This window comes from Crocuta crocuta, unplaced genomic scaffold (genome assembly GCF_008692635.1).
Source record: "Crocuta crocuta isolate KB4526 unplaced genomic scaffold, BGI_CrCroc_1.0 scaffold3, whole genome shotgun sequence".
Taxonomy (NCBI): domain Eukaryota; kingdom Metazoa; phylum Chordata; class Mammalia; order Carnivora; family Hyaenidae; genus Crocuta; species Crocuta crocuta.
Window position 1 is genome coordinate 10,802,291 of NW_027529934.1, and position 16,199 is coordinate 10,818,489.

General features: G+C 38.0%; 1 long non-coding RNA gene and 1 other non-coding gene across 7 annotated transcripts in view; both read left to right on the forward strand.

Moving 5' to 3' along the window:
* The window catches only part of LOC144230807 (uncharacterized), a 293,282-nt gene that overhangs the window by 61,061 nt on the left and 216,022 nt on the right, over positions 1 to 16,199 (forward strand). The window lies entirely within an intron of this gene.
* LOC144230966 (U6 spliceosomal RNA) lies at positions 4,385 to 4,491 on the forward strand. Its single transcript, XR_013334934.1, has one exon. It is a non-coding gene; the product is annotated as a U6 spliceosomal RNA (small nuclear RNA).

Here is a 16,199-nt window from a genome sequence, read left to right on the forward strand (position 1 = left end):
CAATAATAGACATGAGAGGCTAGATATATCTTCCATGAGTAGTGGTGGAAAACTTGTTCCCTAGTAGAACCAAAATAGATAAATCAGGAATAAAAGAAAATAATTTGCCCCTTTCTTTGTGTTCTTCAACCTAACTCAACCTTTTGTTCTCTTATCTTCTTAGTTTATAGACTTGATAGAATCCTTTTCACTTTCCTCTGGGTTCATTTTAAACTGTGTAGAATTAAATTCAGTACTTCATGTGTGGCCAGTTATTGCAGAGCTTGGTGAGGGGGTTATTCTAATATATGGAAGTTATACATAGGGTAGGGTGATGGGGGCTGGGCTTTGAAATGAAATAGATTGAGTTTGACTTCCCAACTGGATGATTTGGGGTACAAACTTTTAGTCATAAGATGAATAAATTTTGGGATTCCAATGTACAGTATTGTGACTATAGGTAATATTGTATTGTTTATTTGAAAGTTGCTAAGAGAGTATATCTTAAATGTTCTCTCACACACACAACTTGGTGACGTAATGGATATGTTAACTAACGTTTTTGTACTAATTATTTCACAGTGTATATGTATATATCAAATCATGTAATATACCTTAAACTTACACAATGTTATATGTCAAATATACTTCAATAAAGCTAGAAAAAAAGTTACCCAAATTTCTACATCCAGAGTAAACTACTATTAATATGTTGATGTTTTCTCCTTCCTTCCTTTTGTCCTTCTTTCCTCTCTCCCTTCTTTCCTTCCTTCTTTTCTCCCTTCTTTCCTTCCATCCATCCATCCATCCATTCATCCATCCCACCATTCTTTCCTTCCTTAATAGAAGAATGCTACCCATACCGCTTTTTTATACTTAATCAATTATTAACATATTTCTATGTTATTACATATTCTTCTAAAAAATAAAATGAATATTTTTCTACAACATCATTTTTGATGGCTGCATACAACTTTGTTGTATTAATGTAACAATCTATTTAACAGTTCTCTGTTTTGGAGCCAGAGTTGGGAACACCATTGTTTTGACTAGTGTGGCACTTACCATGTACTTATCAGTGAAGCCAGAGGAATATTTTGATAGAATTTGTGTTTCCTCTGGTCTCATCTTATTTTCTTCTACATTCTCGACATCATTCCCCCCACCCCCCAGTCGAGGTAACCACTTCCTTCCTGTTGCTCTGGAGCATATACTCTGGAGCATATCTGGAACTCAGTGGGTATGACAAACTGACTAAATTTAGTTTAACAAATCTAGCTGGGTCCACAGATACTACTTTCTTTCATTAGGGCTTTATATTTTTATTATTTGAGCCCAACAGCTTTTGTAAACTATGAGTTCTATTCACGAAATGGGTCACCGGGTGGAGGTCATCAGGTGGCTTTATCATTGAGCTCCAAAGCCCTAGGAATCTTTTTGTCTCTGAAGAGGCAACATATAGGCAAATACTCTAGTGAATACCTAAGCAGATCAGTTAGCAATTGTGTTATGATAGAGTCTGCCACTGATTTCCAATGTAAAATTGTTCAAGGGAAAGGAGCTAACATTTATTAGGAACTAGATACTATACCTGCGTTTACAGAGTTAAATCCAAACTACAATTTTGTTGAAGTTACCTGTTAGGACTCTGATTTTCCGAAGAAGATACTGAAGCTAAGGGATTAATCAGTTTGCCTCAAGTCACATAGCTGGTCCAAGGTAGAGCTGAGATTGAAATGCAGGTCTGCCTGGCTCCAAAACATTTAGGCTACTCACGATCGGTCCCACCCTTGCAATAATTCACTAATTAATTGAACTCTTGGTTCAAGAATATACCTTAAAGGCCAAGATCAAGCAGCAAATGAATGTGCTATTGGGTAATCTGTGTCTATATCTGAGCGATTAAGGAAACCAAAATTGTAATACAGTTGCTTTGTGCTTTCTTCCTATATACCAAGATTAATGAATGATAGTCAGTAAGATTCAGGAATATGACTGCTGCAGTAATTCTTCCTATGTAGTCTCCAAATTTGTGATAAAAATGAATTAATACTTGGTAGCCACAGATTTATAGTCCTAGAAACACTAGCCTGAATAGGTCACCTAATAATCTCACTCTTAATTTTTAACACACATAACACACTAATGGGGAAAAAATAGACCTTACCAGAATTCTTTACAAGACATAGTTCTTGGATGAGACAGTAATGAGGCAATGTCTGGTTTTTATTAAAGGTCATAAATAAATGATTCATAACCCAAACAAAAGTATAGACTTTGTCGTAAACATTATTACTAACCAATGCATTGTCAGTGGAACATGCTTTGAGAAACATGAAATAAGACCTTTCTTCATATCTTATTTTACTTTAGTTGTCACTTGAATCTTTCCTGACAGTTGGTAATCCAACCTATTTTAAAAAGCTAGAGAAGGAGATACATTACTCACATTGGAAAGAGTTGCAAAAGAAATTTATCCAAGGATCACACCCGGAAGGGACCAATGTGTTGTTTTTTTCAAAAAAATATATACATAGTTTTGTCTCCATAGAAGTTTGAATTTCATGCTCAGGATTACAAGTAGTGAAGTGCCAGCAAACATCAGTGTCTTTGGAAAAGCTATGTAAGATTTCGTATTTAAACCTTGTGAACATTACTCGTTTCTTTAGCATTTGACTTAATCTGTTTTCCTTTCCTGTGGAAACTAGCTTTTGTTATGAAATAGGACATAGTAAGAGATTGTTGCAAGGGGTGCCTGGGTGGCTCAGTTGGTTAAGCGTCCGACCTCAGCTCAGGTCATGATCTCACGGTTCGTGGGTTCGAGCCCTGCGTCGGGCTCTGTGCTGACAGCCAGCTCAGACCCTGGAGCCTGCTTCTGATTCTGTGTCTCCCTCCTCTCTGACCCTCCCCTGCTCATGCTGTATGTCTCTCTCTCTCAAAAAAATAAGTAAAACATGAAAAAAAAAGGAAGTTGTTGCAAAGGGAAACAATAGAAAACAAGTATGTTGTTTTTGATGTTTATTTGCATGAGTATAATGTGTGTATCATTTTAAGCTAAACTTTTTGTCTTACTTGCTTGGAAAAATACACTTGTTTGTGCCACAGTGAATTGCTTGCTAGTATTTTATGGAGCCAGATATATGCATTGTTCATTGATTTTCCAGGGTAGCAGGAGGTGGCATGGATGGAGGGTACGAATCTCGTGCAAAAAACATATACAGGGTAGCATTACATGAAACTTAACTGTAAGTAAGGATCTGAGGAGCAGCCTGACGCTATGGGAAAAAAATCATGGGTGCAGAGTCAGAGGAGTAGTGAAATGAAGGGTGGTTGTGTTGGATTCACTCTGGAATATTCTCTGACAGGAAGTGGACTCAGGACAGGAAGGAGGAGGGACCTTCAGGAGCTTCAGAGCAGGATGGTGGAGGTGAAACAAAAAGTATTGTTCTGGATTAGCCTATGTGGTGCTCTGTCCTGGGAAAAGACTACCAGCTGGGAAGTAGTATATGACTGAACCTCAGGATGTGACTTTGGAACCCTGTCTGGTTTTGGTGGGAGTACCCTTGGTTAGCCTGGAATCATCCTTGCTTTTGTCTTTAAAGCTTAAGAAGCTGAGCCAGGAGTCTACACTTGGCTGCTGGTAGTGACTGGAACCTGAGATTCAGGTGAGATCACCTGAGAAATAAATGTAGGTAGAGAAAAAGGAGAGGATTCCAGACCACTCCAAAGTTCAGATTGGCTAGAAAAAGAGGAGCTTAATAGTGGGGAAAGTAAAGGGCCAGTGAGGTAAGAAGAAAACTAGGAGAGTAGGTGACAGTAAGGCCAAAAGAGGAAAGTGTTTCAGAAAGTAGGCAGTGGTCAGTAATGCTAACAGGTTCAGTAGGACGAAGGCACCGATGGGCTCATTGGATTAGGCAACATCAGTTCACTGGCGACCTTGAAAAGAAAATGGAAAATCAGAAGCTTGACCGGAGTGGTCAAGATGAGGACACAGATGAGGTTGAAAAGATGGACATGGGACTGTGGGATCCAGACTGGAGGGAGACAGATGGGTGAGTGATAGGGTCCGAGCATTCAGACAGCAGTTGAGTAGAAAGGGAAATGGGCATGAGAGGTTAGTCTTGATGGCCTCTTATATAGTTACTCTTCTGAGGTTTTTGCTATAAAGAAATAGGTTGAACACCACAGGATACCTTGGTTCAAGGGGAGAGGTGATTTTTAAGATCAAATAAACTAGATCAGATGAGACCAATTCAGAAGAGTGGGAGAATACTGAAAGGCAATAAGAAGACATGGATCAGGACATCCCAGTGGAGCAGGTGGGCTTTTGTAGAAGAAGGGTCATAACTTCTTAGTATCTGTAGGGAAGAAGGTAGAGTGAATAGGTACAGAAGAAAGTAGATATGTGCTCCCTTCGGCAGCACATTTACTAAAATTGGAACGATACAGAGAAGATTAGCATGGCCCCTGCACAAGGATGACATGCAAACTCATGAAGCGTTCCATAAAAAAAAAAAAAGAAGAAGAAGAAGAAAGTAGATATACAGAAAGATGAGGGCACTCTCTTTAAATTGCTTCTAATTTCTCAGGAAGATATAAAGAAAGGTCAAGGGCTAAGGTGAGACAGGGATATTTGAGAGGAGAGCAGAAAGTGTGGAATGGTTGTCCATGGGAGTCAGACAGCAAAGGTATGGTGGACGTATAAGTGATTGTCAGGAAGTGTCAGATATCCATTTCTGAATCTGCGTCATGAATTTATTGTGGAACTAGTTATGAATATTAAATGGTTTTATCAAACTTCAGTTACTAGAATATGGTTAGAGTTGAGTTTAATCAGGTTTGGAGAATTTCTAGGCAAGTAGGAAGGAGGGAGAGAGAAGGAAAGAAATTAAAGGAGTTTGCATGTAAGTGGTTTTCTGAGTATGGAGGGTAGTGAGGACATGAAGGGTGATAGATTGAGAAAAAAGTCATCAGTAAAGGGGGGAGTGATCAGGAGGTTGACATATGTGGTCTACACGCAGGTGGAAGTGAGTGAATTGTAGTCTGATGGTATGGGCTTCAAATGAGCTGCATATTTTATTTTATTATTATTTTTTCTTAATGTTTGTTGGGGGGGTGAGAAAGAGAGACAGAGAGTGAGTAGGGGAGGGCAGAGAGAGAGAGAGACATAGAATTTGAAGTAAGCTCCAGGCTCTGAGCTGTCAGCACAGAGCCTGACGTGGGGCTTGAACTCATGAAATGTGAGATCATGACCTGAGCTGAAGTCGAATGCTCAGCCAACTGAGCCACCCAGATGCCCCTGAGATGCCTATTTTAAAGAAGGTAAGGCAAATTAAAGTTTGAAAGTAGTACTAGAAGCTAGGGGAACAATAACCAGGTTCTAAAGTTCATGGGCCATAAGGAAAACAGCAACACTTTCTTGTGTCCTTAGGAAGACCAAGGTTTTAATTTGAGAAAGGAGGTGAAGGAATCATTCAGAGAAGGTGCACACTAGAAGTTCTGTATGGCTCAGTAAGGAAGAGGTGGAGTAGGATTGAAAAGATGAGCATAGGATTATGGGATCCAGACTAGAGGGAGACAGATGGTGAATGATGGGGGTTAATGGATGAATGAATGAGAGTGGTTGAGTAGAAAAAGGATATTAGGCATGATGGCCTTGATGGCCAGCAGTTCAGATCTCAGTCTTATAAAACAACTAGAAGGAGGAGGGAACTGCAGACAGAAGGTGCAGTATGGGCTTCCTTGAGATTTCTGGACTCTCTTTGGGTTCTTATTGCCACTGACTGGCTGCATATCCTTGGGCAAATTCTTTTGTCGCTCTCACTTTCTTCGTGTATAAAGTGATTCACTTCCAGTGCTCATGTGCTGTTTTCATTCTCTGAAGTGGTCTTTTACCAGCCTGTTGAAATCCTAGCCATTCTTTAAGAATCTTCTCACAAGCCATCGGTACTATTAAACTTTTCTTATTTAATCACCTATTCCAAGCCAATGTGATCTTTCTGTTCTCAGAATCACTGTAACATGGAATCACTCTAGTGGCAGTTATCAGTCTTCCAAATAATACAGTTATTTGTGTTTACCTCTTATCCTTGTCAAAAAAAATCCATGAGAACAGGAAATGTGATACATCTTTTTGCTTAAGTAGATGCTCGGTACGTGCCTTTTGAATGAACCAGCGAAGCATTCTTCTGGAGGAGAAAGGAGTAATGAGCGAATAGATACTATTAGAAAGAAAAAATGAAAAATACCCTGTGTTATATTTCACATTTGCATAGGACATTTAGGTACATGGAAAATGTAATTCTATTAGGTCTAAGAGTTGTTTGTGTGGCTCTTGCTACAAACTTGAAGTAGTTACAGATGTAATAAAGCTAATAGTAGAGGCTTGATTGTTCCAAGCAAATAGTTTTATGGAGTTCAAGGAATCCTGTCATGTTAAATGGAAAAAGCAGAGGAAGAAAAGAAGATGTAAAAATTAATATATTTGAAAGAGTACTGAAAATACAAGGAAAGCAAACTGAAAGAAATAATATAATTACTAGGTACTAAAAATGCAAACAAAGAATTTGTACTAACTACTCAAGGGGTGAAGACTTTCTCTAGGTAATGGTTGGCTAAAAAAGGTATCTCTCTTGGGAAGTATGTTACTTTTTGGGCTGTGAAAATTGAATGCCATGATTTGGAATGTGATGTTGCTTTGCTGAAGTGGAGTATTTTAGTGGCTGCCTTTTTGTTTGTTTTTGTTTTTGTTTTTGTTTGCATCAAGCATTGAATGACATGATCTGACAAAAAAGAATATGCTTTTTGTAATCAGTGGGATGTAATATGGGAATAGTATTGGAAAATTCCAGAAGTTTATGTTATGTAACAATTCCATCACCACCACCACCACTACCACTACCACTGACAACAAAAATAGTAAAGACTTTCTGAGCCCCTACTGTGTTAGTCTCTATTCTGTAGCTTTACAAATGTATCAGTTAGTGTTCAACTACAGCCGCAGAACCGGTAGTTGATATACCTCAAGAGACTGATTGCAAGAAATTGGCATATGTGATTGTGGAGTCCATAGGCTAGGTTAAGAAAGACAAGCTTGAACTCTTGGTCATGAGCTGAAGGTCTGCTCTTAAGGCATTCCAACTGATTGAATCAGGTTCATCCAGATTACTGAGGATAATTTCCCTTACAGTAAGTTGATTATGGACTTTAATTGTATCTATAAAATACCTTCAAAGCAGCACTTCAATTAATGTTTGCTTGAATAGCTACAGACTAGAACCTAGACAAGTGACACATAAAACATATATTATCTGATTTAACCCTCAAAACAATCCCTGTGAAGCACTTCACACAAAGAATAAATGTTGGAGCAGGAGTTTTAACTGAAGTGGTCTGATGCTGGATCTAGGGATTATGTACCATGCTGCAGTGCATTGTGGGAGAGAAATGAAAGCCATGCATAATTTCTCGTCTGAAACATCTCCTAAGACAGGCCTCTTGTATTTCCTAGAGAAAAACCAGTCCTTTACAACCAGGATTGATGGCCTTTCTCAAATTGTCACATGGAAGATATTATCCAACACCTATGTTATAGTGATAAAAAAAATTAAAGTCATTAGCTCCCTGGAAAATTTCTCAGTCTCTTTAGTTTCATTCAAAAGGAATAAGGAAAACAAAGCAGTTTGTCTTTGTTGCTCTGTTCACCCTCTCCCTTACCTCTTAGTACATTTTTTTAAGACCACGAATGGAAAAATTGGTATTGAGACAAGCGTTAAGCTCAAGTTAAAACTTAGGTGATGACTGCTTTAATAAAAGAAAGGATAAGAACCATATGATCCTTTCAATAGATTCAGAAAAAGCATTTGACAAAGTACAATATCCATTCATGATAAAAACCCTCAACAAAGTAGAGTTAGAGGAAACATACCTCATCATAATAAAGGCCATTTACAAAAAAACCAAACGAAAACAAAAAACAACCCACAGCTAACATCATTCTCAATGGGGAGAAATGGAGAGCTATTCCTCTGTGGTCAGGAACAAAACAGGGATGTCCACTCTCACCACTGTTATTTAACATAATACTAGAAGTCCTAGCCACAACAACCAGACAACACAAAGAAAGAAAAAGCACCCAAATTGATAAGGAGGAAGTAAAACTTCCACTATTTGCAGATGATATGATACTATATAGAGAAAACCTGAAAGACTCCACCAAAAACTGCTGGAACTGATAGACAAATTAAGTAAAGTCTCAGGATATAAAATCAAAGTGCATTTTTATACACCAAAAATGAAGCAGCAGAAAAAGAAATCAAGGAATTGATTTCATTTGCAATTGCACCGAAAACAAATAAGATACCTAGGAATAAACCTAACCAAAGAGGTAAAATATTTGTATTCTGAAAACTATAAAACACTGATGAAAGAAATTGAAGAGGACACAAAGAAATGGAAAGATATTCCATGCTCATTTATTGGAAGAACGAGTATTGCTAAACTGTCTCTACTACCCAAAGCAGTCTACATACATTTAATGTACTCCCTATTAATATACCAACAGCATTTTCCACAGAGCTAGAATAAACAACTCCAAAATTTGTATGGGAAACCACAAAAGAGCCAAAGCAATCTTGAAAAAGAAACGCAAAGCCAAAGGCATCACAATTCTGAACTTCAAGTTATATTACAAAGCTATAGTGATCAAGACTGTTTGGTACTGGTACAAAAATAGACTCATAAATCAATAGAAGAGAATAGAAAATCCAGAAATGAACCCACAACTATATGGTCAATTAATCCTTGACAGAGCAGGAAAGAATATCCAATGGAAAAAGACAGTGTCTTCAACAAATGATGTTGGGGAAACTAGACAGCAACATACAGAAGAATGAGAATGGGTCACTTTCTTACACCATACACAAAAATAAATTCAAAATGGATTAAAGACCATCAGGAAAGATGAGAAAACCATTAAATCATGGAGGAGAACATAGACTGTAACCTCTTTGACATCAGCCCTAGCAGCTTCTTACTAGATATGTCTCCTGAGGCAAGGGAAAGAAGCAAAACAAGCTATCAGGACTTCATCAAAATAAAAAACTCTGACAGAGAAGTAAACAACAAAACTAAAAGGCAACCTGTGGAATGAGAGAAGATATTTGCAAATGACATATCTGATAAAGGGTTAGTATCCAAAATATATAAAGAATTTATAAAACTCAACACCCAAAAAAGCCCAAATAATCCAGTTAAGAAATGGTTAGAAGACACAAATAGAGACTTTTCCAAACAAGACATACAGGTGGCCAGCAGACACATGAAAAGATGCTCAACATCACTTATCATCAAGGAAATTCAAATCAAAACTACAATGAGATATCACCTCATACCAGTCAAATGGCTAAAATTAACAACACAGGACAAGACAAGACTCTTGTATTGTCAAGACTCTTATATTGACAAGAGGTGTGGATGAGTATGTGGAGAAGGGAACCCTTTTACATGTTGGAGGGAATATAAGTTGGTGTAGCCACTGGAAAAAAGTATGGAGGTTCCTCAAAAAGTTAAAAATAGAACTACCCTACAATCCAGCAATTGCACTACTAGGTCTTTATTCAAGAGATTAAAAAATACTATTTCAAAGGGATTCATGCTCCTTGATGTTTATAGCAGTATTATCTACAATAGCCAAATTATGGAAGGAGCCCAAATGTCCATCAACTGATGAATGGATAAAGAAAATGTGATGTATATATAGAATGGAATATTACTCAGCTATAAAAAAGAATGAAATCTTTACATTTGCAGTGACATGGATGGTGCTAGAGAGTATTATGCTAAGCAAACTAACTCAGTCAGAGAAAGACAAATACTGTATAATTTCACTCATATGTGGAATTTAAGAAACAAAGTAAACGAACAGGGGAAAAAAGAGGAAAACCAAGAAACAGACTCTTAACTATAGAAAACAAACTGATGTTTACTAGAGGGGAGGTAGGTGGGGGGATGGGTTAAATAGGTGATGGGGATTAGGGATTGTGATGAACACTGTGTGTTGTATGTAAGTGTTGAATCACTTAATACTATACCTGAAACTAACATTACACTGTATGTTAACTGGCATTTAAGTAAAAACTTGGGGGGAGAAAACTGTAGGTGATGACTATAGTGGGTTTATTTTAATCCAGATCCTGTGCTGTAATAGGAAAGAGCAGACCGTCTGGTGGAAAGTATAGAATGAGATGGATATGATGTAACTGGAGTTGTGAAAGGAAGGGCAACCCAGTAACTAGAACTGGATGGGGATGGGGGAGAGGTTGGAGGGGTGTGTTGTCCTAACTGTCTCTGTGTGACAGCATGAGAGTCTTGGGGGTTCCTGGTAGTGAAGGTGAGATTGGCTGGTGTCAGGGTGGACCTGACAAAAGCCATATGTAGGTAAAAGTACTGTTGGTTCCCAGCCCACCATTTCTCTCTTTCCCCTGCTGATTGTATTTTACCTCAGTAGGTGCATTCTCCACTAGGGTCTCATTAGATGCTCCGACAAACCAGGGCAACAAAAACACACACTCTTCTCACCTCTTCCACAACAGACTCTGCACCCCTTTAATCACAAGCTTTCTTGAACACTACTGTCCAGAAAAGGGAAGACCCTCAGGAGGAGGCTGGACATTGGCTCCCAAAGATAGCAGATCTAATCTCTGGAACCTGTGTATGTTACCATATATGGAAGAAGGGTCTTTGCAGATGTGACTAAGTAAAAGATCTTGAAATGGGAGATTATGCTGGATTTTTTGGGTGAGCCCCACATCCAATCAGAGATGTCCTAATAAGAGGAGGCAAAGGGGGGTCTGACACAAAAAAGAAGGCTGTGTGAACACAGGTTAGAGGGATGTGGCCACAAACCAAGGAATGCCAGAAGCCATTAGAAACTGGAAGAGGCAAGAATAGATTTTCTCTAGAACCTCTGGGGGGCTCTAGGGGAGATGGCTCAGGGATACTAATTTTGATCTTCTGGCCTCCAGAACTGTGGGAGAATAAATGCCTGTTGTTTTAAACTGCCCTGATCATGGTACTTTGTTACAGCAGCCACTGGAAACTAATACAGTCTCCCAATTGTTCCTTCAAATGACTCCTCCTATCTCTATTAAGTACTCCATGAAAAAATAAAGGGTCTCCAATAGCATTTCCCCACCTCATCCAGTGCTCTATTTCCTTGATCTTCAGGAGAAGACCCAAATGTTTATTGGTTTTCTGTATCATATTTGCTCTTGATTTGTTATAAGCTAAAAAGTGGAAGGAAATTGTTCATTCATTCTGTGAAATACCCAACCTAATGCACTCTAGATGCTGTTTTAGTGGCAAAGAACATATGGAAGACTTTAAAGGAGAAAGTATTATGAGAATAGCAATTTTAACAAAAATCTCTCTTCTTTCATTAACTGTGAATTTGGTATTAGGATGCCTTGCTTTCAGAGTGACAATGCGAAGTAAGCAAGGTTATGTTTTTAGTACAGGAAGCAGAAGAGAGGGATAATGTATTCTATCAATTCTCATTCTGTGACATTCAGAGTTTTCTGATGATCATTGCAGCCTTTCCTGCAAATAAGTGCACTTCAGCTTTTTGTTATATTTAGGGTTTACTTACATCCTTCTAATGATTAAGTTTATCTTAAATTCGTGTCTACGCTTTGGGATACAGATCTTTGAAACAGTTCATTTGCATCCCAAAGATTTGGTTAGAGTCTTAATTCCTAAAAAAGATAGATACATTTGCATTGCTAATTTAGGATATAATTTCATCTTTTTTTCTGTTTAAAATGCTTCGATTGGTAAAATTGGTGATAAATTGGCTTTTTTATACCCCTAAATCAATTTAGAAGAAAAAGAAAAGTCAAAGAATATGTAGTCAATATGATATACAAGACCGTATTAAAAATCAGTTCATTTTACCATCAACATTGAGAATTTATGTTATCAGCAATTAAGACATGTGTTATTTTCTCAAATCTGGGTTTGATAAATGGCTTGAGCACATCCATTACTCTGGGTGAATTCCTCCCAGTGTGAATTCTCACTCTTACAGGAAGGGAGCCATTGGTTTATTGTACATTTAGAGTGGCTTTACCACATGTACAAAAAGTTTGCATAAAAGAATGTTAACTGCGAATGTTAGGAAACAACCCGAGTGCCTATTAATAGGAACTGGTGAAATGTATTATAAATTCATAAAATGGAACATTTCATATACATTAAAAACTCAGTATCTATACTTATGGAATGAACCTCAAAACATATTTTTAAGTGAGAAATGGAAGATGGAGAATACCATATACAGAATACTACCATTTATGGGTTTGTGTTTTTGTTTTTGTTTTTTAAGTTTATTTATTTATTGTGAGAGAGTTGGGGGAAGGGCAGAGAGAGAGGGAGAGAAAGAATCCCAAGCACGCTCCATGCTTTGCATGGAGCTCAATGCGGGGCTCAGTCTCACTACTATGAAATCATGACCTGGTCTGAAGTCAAGAGTCAGTTGCTTAACCTACTGAGCCACCCAGGTTCCCCTACCATTTGTGTTTTTAATTAAAAATTTTTATTTTTCTGGGGTACTGGGTGGCTAAGTTGGTTGGTGACTCTTGGTTTCAGTCAGGTCATGATCTTATGGTTTATGAGTTCGAGCCCCACATCAGGCTCCATGCTGTCAGTGAGGAGCCTGCTTGGGATTTACTCTCTTCCCATCTCTCTCTGCCCCTCCCCCACTCTCCTCTCTCCCTCTCTCTCTCTCTCTCTCTCTCTCTCTGTCTCCCTCACAATAAATAAATAAATTTAAATTTTTNAGAAGAAAAAGAAAAGTCAAAGAATATGTAGTCAATATGATATACAAGACTGTATTAAAAATCAGTTCATTTTATCATCAACATTGAGAATTTATGTTATCAGCAATTAAGACGTGTTATTTTCTCAAATCTGGGTTTGATAAATGGCTTGAGCACATCCATTACTCTGGGTGAATTCNCGTATTAAAAATCAGTTCATTTTACCATCAACATTGAGAATTTATGTTATCAGCAATTAAGACATGTGTTATTTTCTCAAATCTGGGTTTGATAAATGGCTTGAGCACATCCATTACTCTGGGTGAATTCCTCCCAGTGTGAATTCTCACTCTTACAGGAAGGGAGCCATTGGTTTATTGTACATTTAGAGTGGCTTTACCACATGTACAAAAAGTTTGCATAAAAGAATGTTAACTGCGAATGTTAGGAAACAACCCGAGTGCCTATTAATAGGAACTGGTGAAATGTATTATAAATTCATAAAATGGAACATTTCATATACATTAAAAATTCAGTATCTATACTTATGGAATGAACCTCAAAACATATTTTTAAGTGAGAAATGGAAGATGGAGAATACCATATACAGAATACTACCATTTATGGGTTTGTGTTTTTGTTTTTGTTTTTTAAGTTTATTTATTTATTGTGAGAGAGTTGGGGGAAGGGCAGAGAGAGAGGGAGAGAAAGAATCCCAAGCACGCTCCATGCTTTGCATGGAGCTCAATGCGGGGCTCAGTCTCACCACTATGAAATCATGACCTGGTCTGAAGTCAAGAGTCAGTTGCTTAACCTACTGAGCCACCCAGGTTCCCCTACCATTTGTGTTTTTAATTAAAAATTTTTATTTTTCTGGGGTACTGGGTGGCTAAGTTGGTTGGTGACTCTTGGTTTCAGTCAGGTCATGATCTTATGGTTTATGAGTTCGAGCCCCACATCAGGCTCCATGCTGTCAGTGAGGAGCCTGCTTGGGATTTACTCTCTTCCCATCTCTCTCTGCCCCTCCCCCACTCTCCTCTCTCCCTCTCTCTCTCTCTCTCTCTCTCTCTCTGTCTCCCTCAAAATAAATAAATAAACTTAAATTTTTAAAAATTTTACTTTTCATCTTGAAATAATTCATGCTTGTATATAGTTGCAAAAATGTTACCAAAAAGTGCTATTTACCTTTATTCAGTTCTCCCAAAAGTTAACCTTATGTAACTATAGTACAATGATCAAAACTAGGAAATTAACATTGATGCAATTCTACCAATTTATCTACATATTTCCTTCAAATTCTTTTTCAGTTGTCCCACTAATCCTTGAGCATACTTCCATCTGGGTCAGCTCCTCCAATTCATTAATCTTTGCTTTTTATGACCTTGACACTTTTGTAGAGTATTCACCAGATATTTTGTAGAATGTCCCACAAGTAGGTCCTCCTAATGTTTCTTCATGATTAGACTCAGATTATAAATGTTTTCGCAACAATATTGCAGCAGTAGTATTGTGTACTTCATGAAAATTATTGGGAGATGCATAGTGTTGATATGGCTGATATGTCTTATTACTGGAGACATCAACCAGAACATGTGGTTAAGATGGTGTCTGGGTTCTCTGTGGTCGTTATTGTCTTTCCCTTTTATAGGAAAAGAAGGAAACCGTCTGTAGGTCATTATTATCTGTTCCTTTTACCAAGTATCTTGTGTGGAGTTAATTTGAGACTATAAAAATTTTTTTGACATCATGCTTTCTTTTCTACTAATTTGAGCATCCGTTGGTGACGTTTGCCTGAATAGTTATTACTGCAGTGTTTTGTGTTTTTCAAATTTTTATTTATCTTTTATTTTTTAGTGAGAGAGAGAGTGTGAGTAGGGGAGAGGGTCAGAGGATGAGAGAGAGAGCGAGAGCGAGTGCATGGAGCCTGCTCAGCATGGAACCCACTGCAGAGTGTGATCCCATGACCCTGGGATCATGAACTGAGTCAAAATCAAGAGTCAGTTGCTGAACGACTTGAGCTACTCAGGCGCCCTCATTTGTGTTTTATTTTATTTTATTTTTTTATTATTTTTTTATTTTTTATTTTTTATATTTTTATTTATTTCTAGGAGAGAGAGAGAGACAGCGTGAGCAGGGGAGGGTCAGAGAGAGAGGGAGTCACAGACTCTGAAACTGGCTCCGGGCTCTGAGCTGGCAGTCAGCACAGAGCTGACTCAGTTGGTTAAGCGTCTGATCAGGTCATGATCTCACCGCTCCTGTGTTTGAGCCCCACGTCAGGCTCTGTGCTGACAGCTCAGAGCCTGGAGCCTGCTTCAGATTCTGTGTCTCCCTCTCTCTCTGCCCCTCCCCCACTTATACTCTATCTCTCAAAAATGAAAAAAATGTTAAAAAAATTTTTAAAAAGTGATATACACACCTATGTCTGTCACTGTGTCGAAATCTTGGGAATGATTTATTAGGAACTGGAAAAAGGGATTAGCTCTGGGGAAAGAAGTTGGGAAGAAGGCAGGTAGACAGCCAAGTCAGGGAGATGTTTTACCATGTAACCTTTTATGCAGTGTGAATTTACCAGGTTCACATCTTATGATTTGGTGAGGCACAATGGTGGGATGAAACCTGTTGACTTAACAAATAAATATTTTCAAATGACACAAGAAAAACATTTGCTATAAAAGAAATACATTTATGATGAAAAGCTATTGGGAGAGGAGAGAAGCTAACTTCTACTTAACAAAAAAGATTTTGTGGTTTTTTAAAAATACAAATCAGGGACTATCCTTTTTTTTCCAAATGTTTATTTCTTTATTTTGAGAGAGACAAAGAGAGAGTGTGGGGGGAGGGGCAGAGAGAGAAGGAGAACAAGAAAATCCCAAGCAGGCTCTGCACTGTCATCGCAAAGCCTGACATGGGGCTTGAACTCCAGAACCCTGAGATCATGACCTGAGTGGAAATCAAGAGTTAGATGCTTAACTGACCGAGCCACCCCGGTCCCCCCAAATCAGGGACTATTTCATTATATTCTCTGAAAGTACAACTGCTTGGGTTTGTGATCCAGAACTGTAGTTAGCTGGTTCATTTTATCTTTAAAATACAGAAAGTATTAAAATTTTACTTGTAGTTTGTGATGGATTTTCAAACAAGGTCTACAGTTTGTAATGTGTCTTCTGGCATAAACATTAAATTCTAAAGCAACATCAGTTCAGCAAGAGAATCTGGAATTCTTACTATTGAAAGAAAGTACGTTGAGCACGTGTAGTAGAATTTTATTTTGAAGCATTACATTACTTTCCACAACTAAGAAAAGATAATTTCTGTAAAAATTTCAGGCCACACATAACTATGATTTCTTACCATAAGCATTATTCGAAGAGGTGTTTTGGAACCATTTAGAAGGCTTTGGAAGCA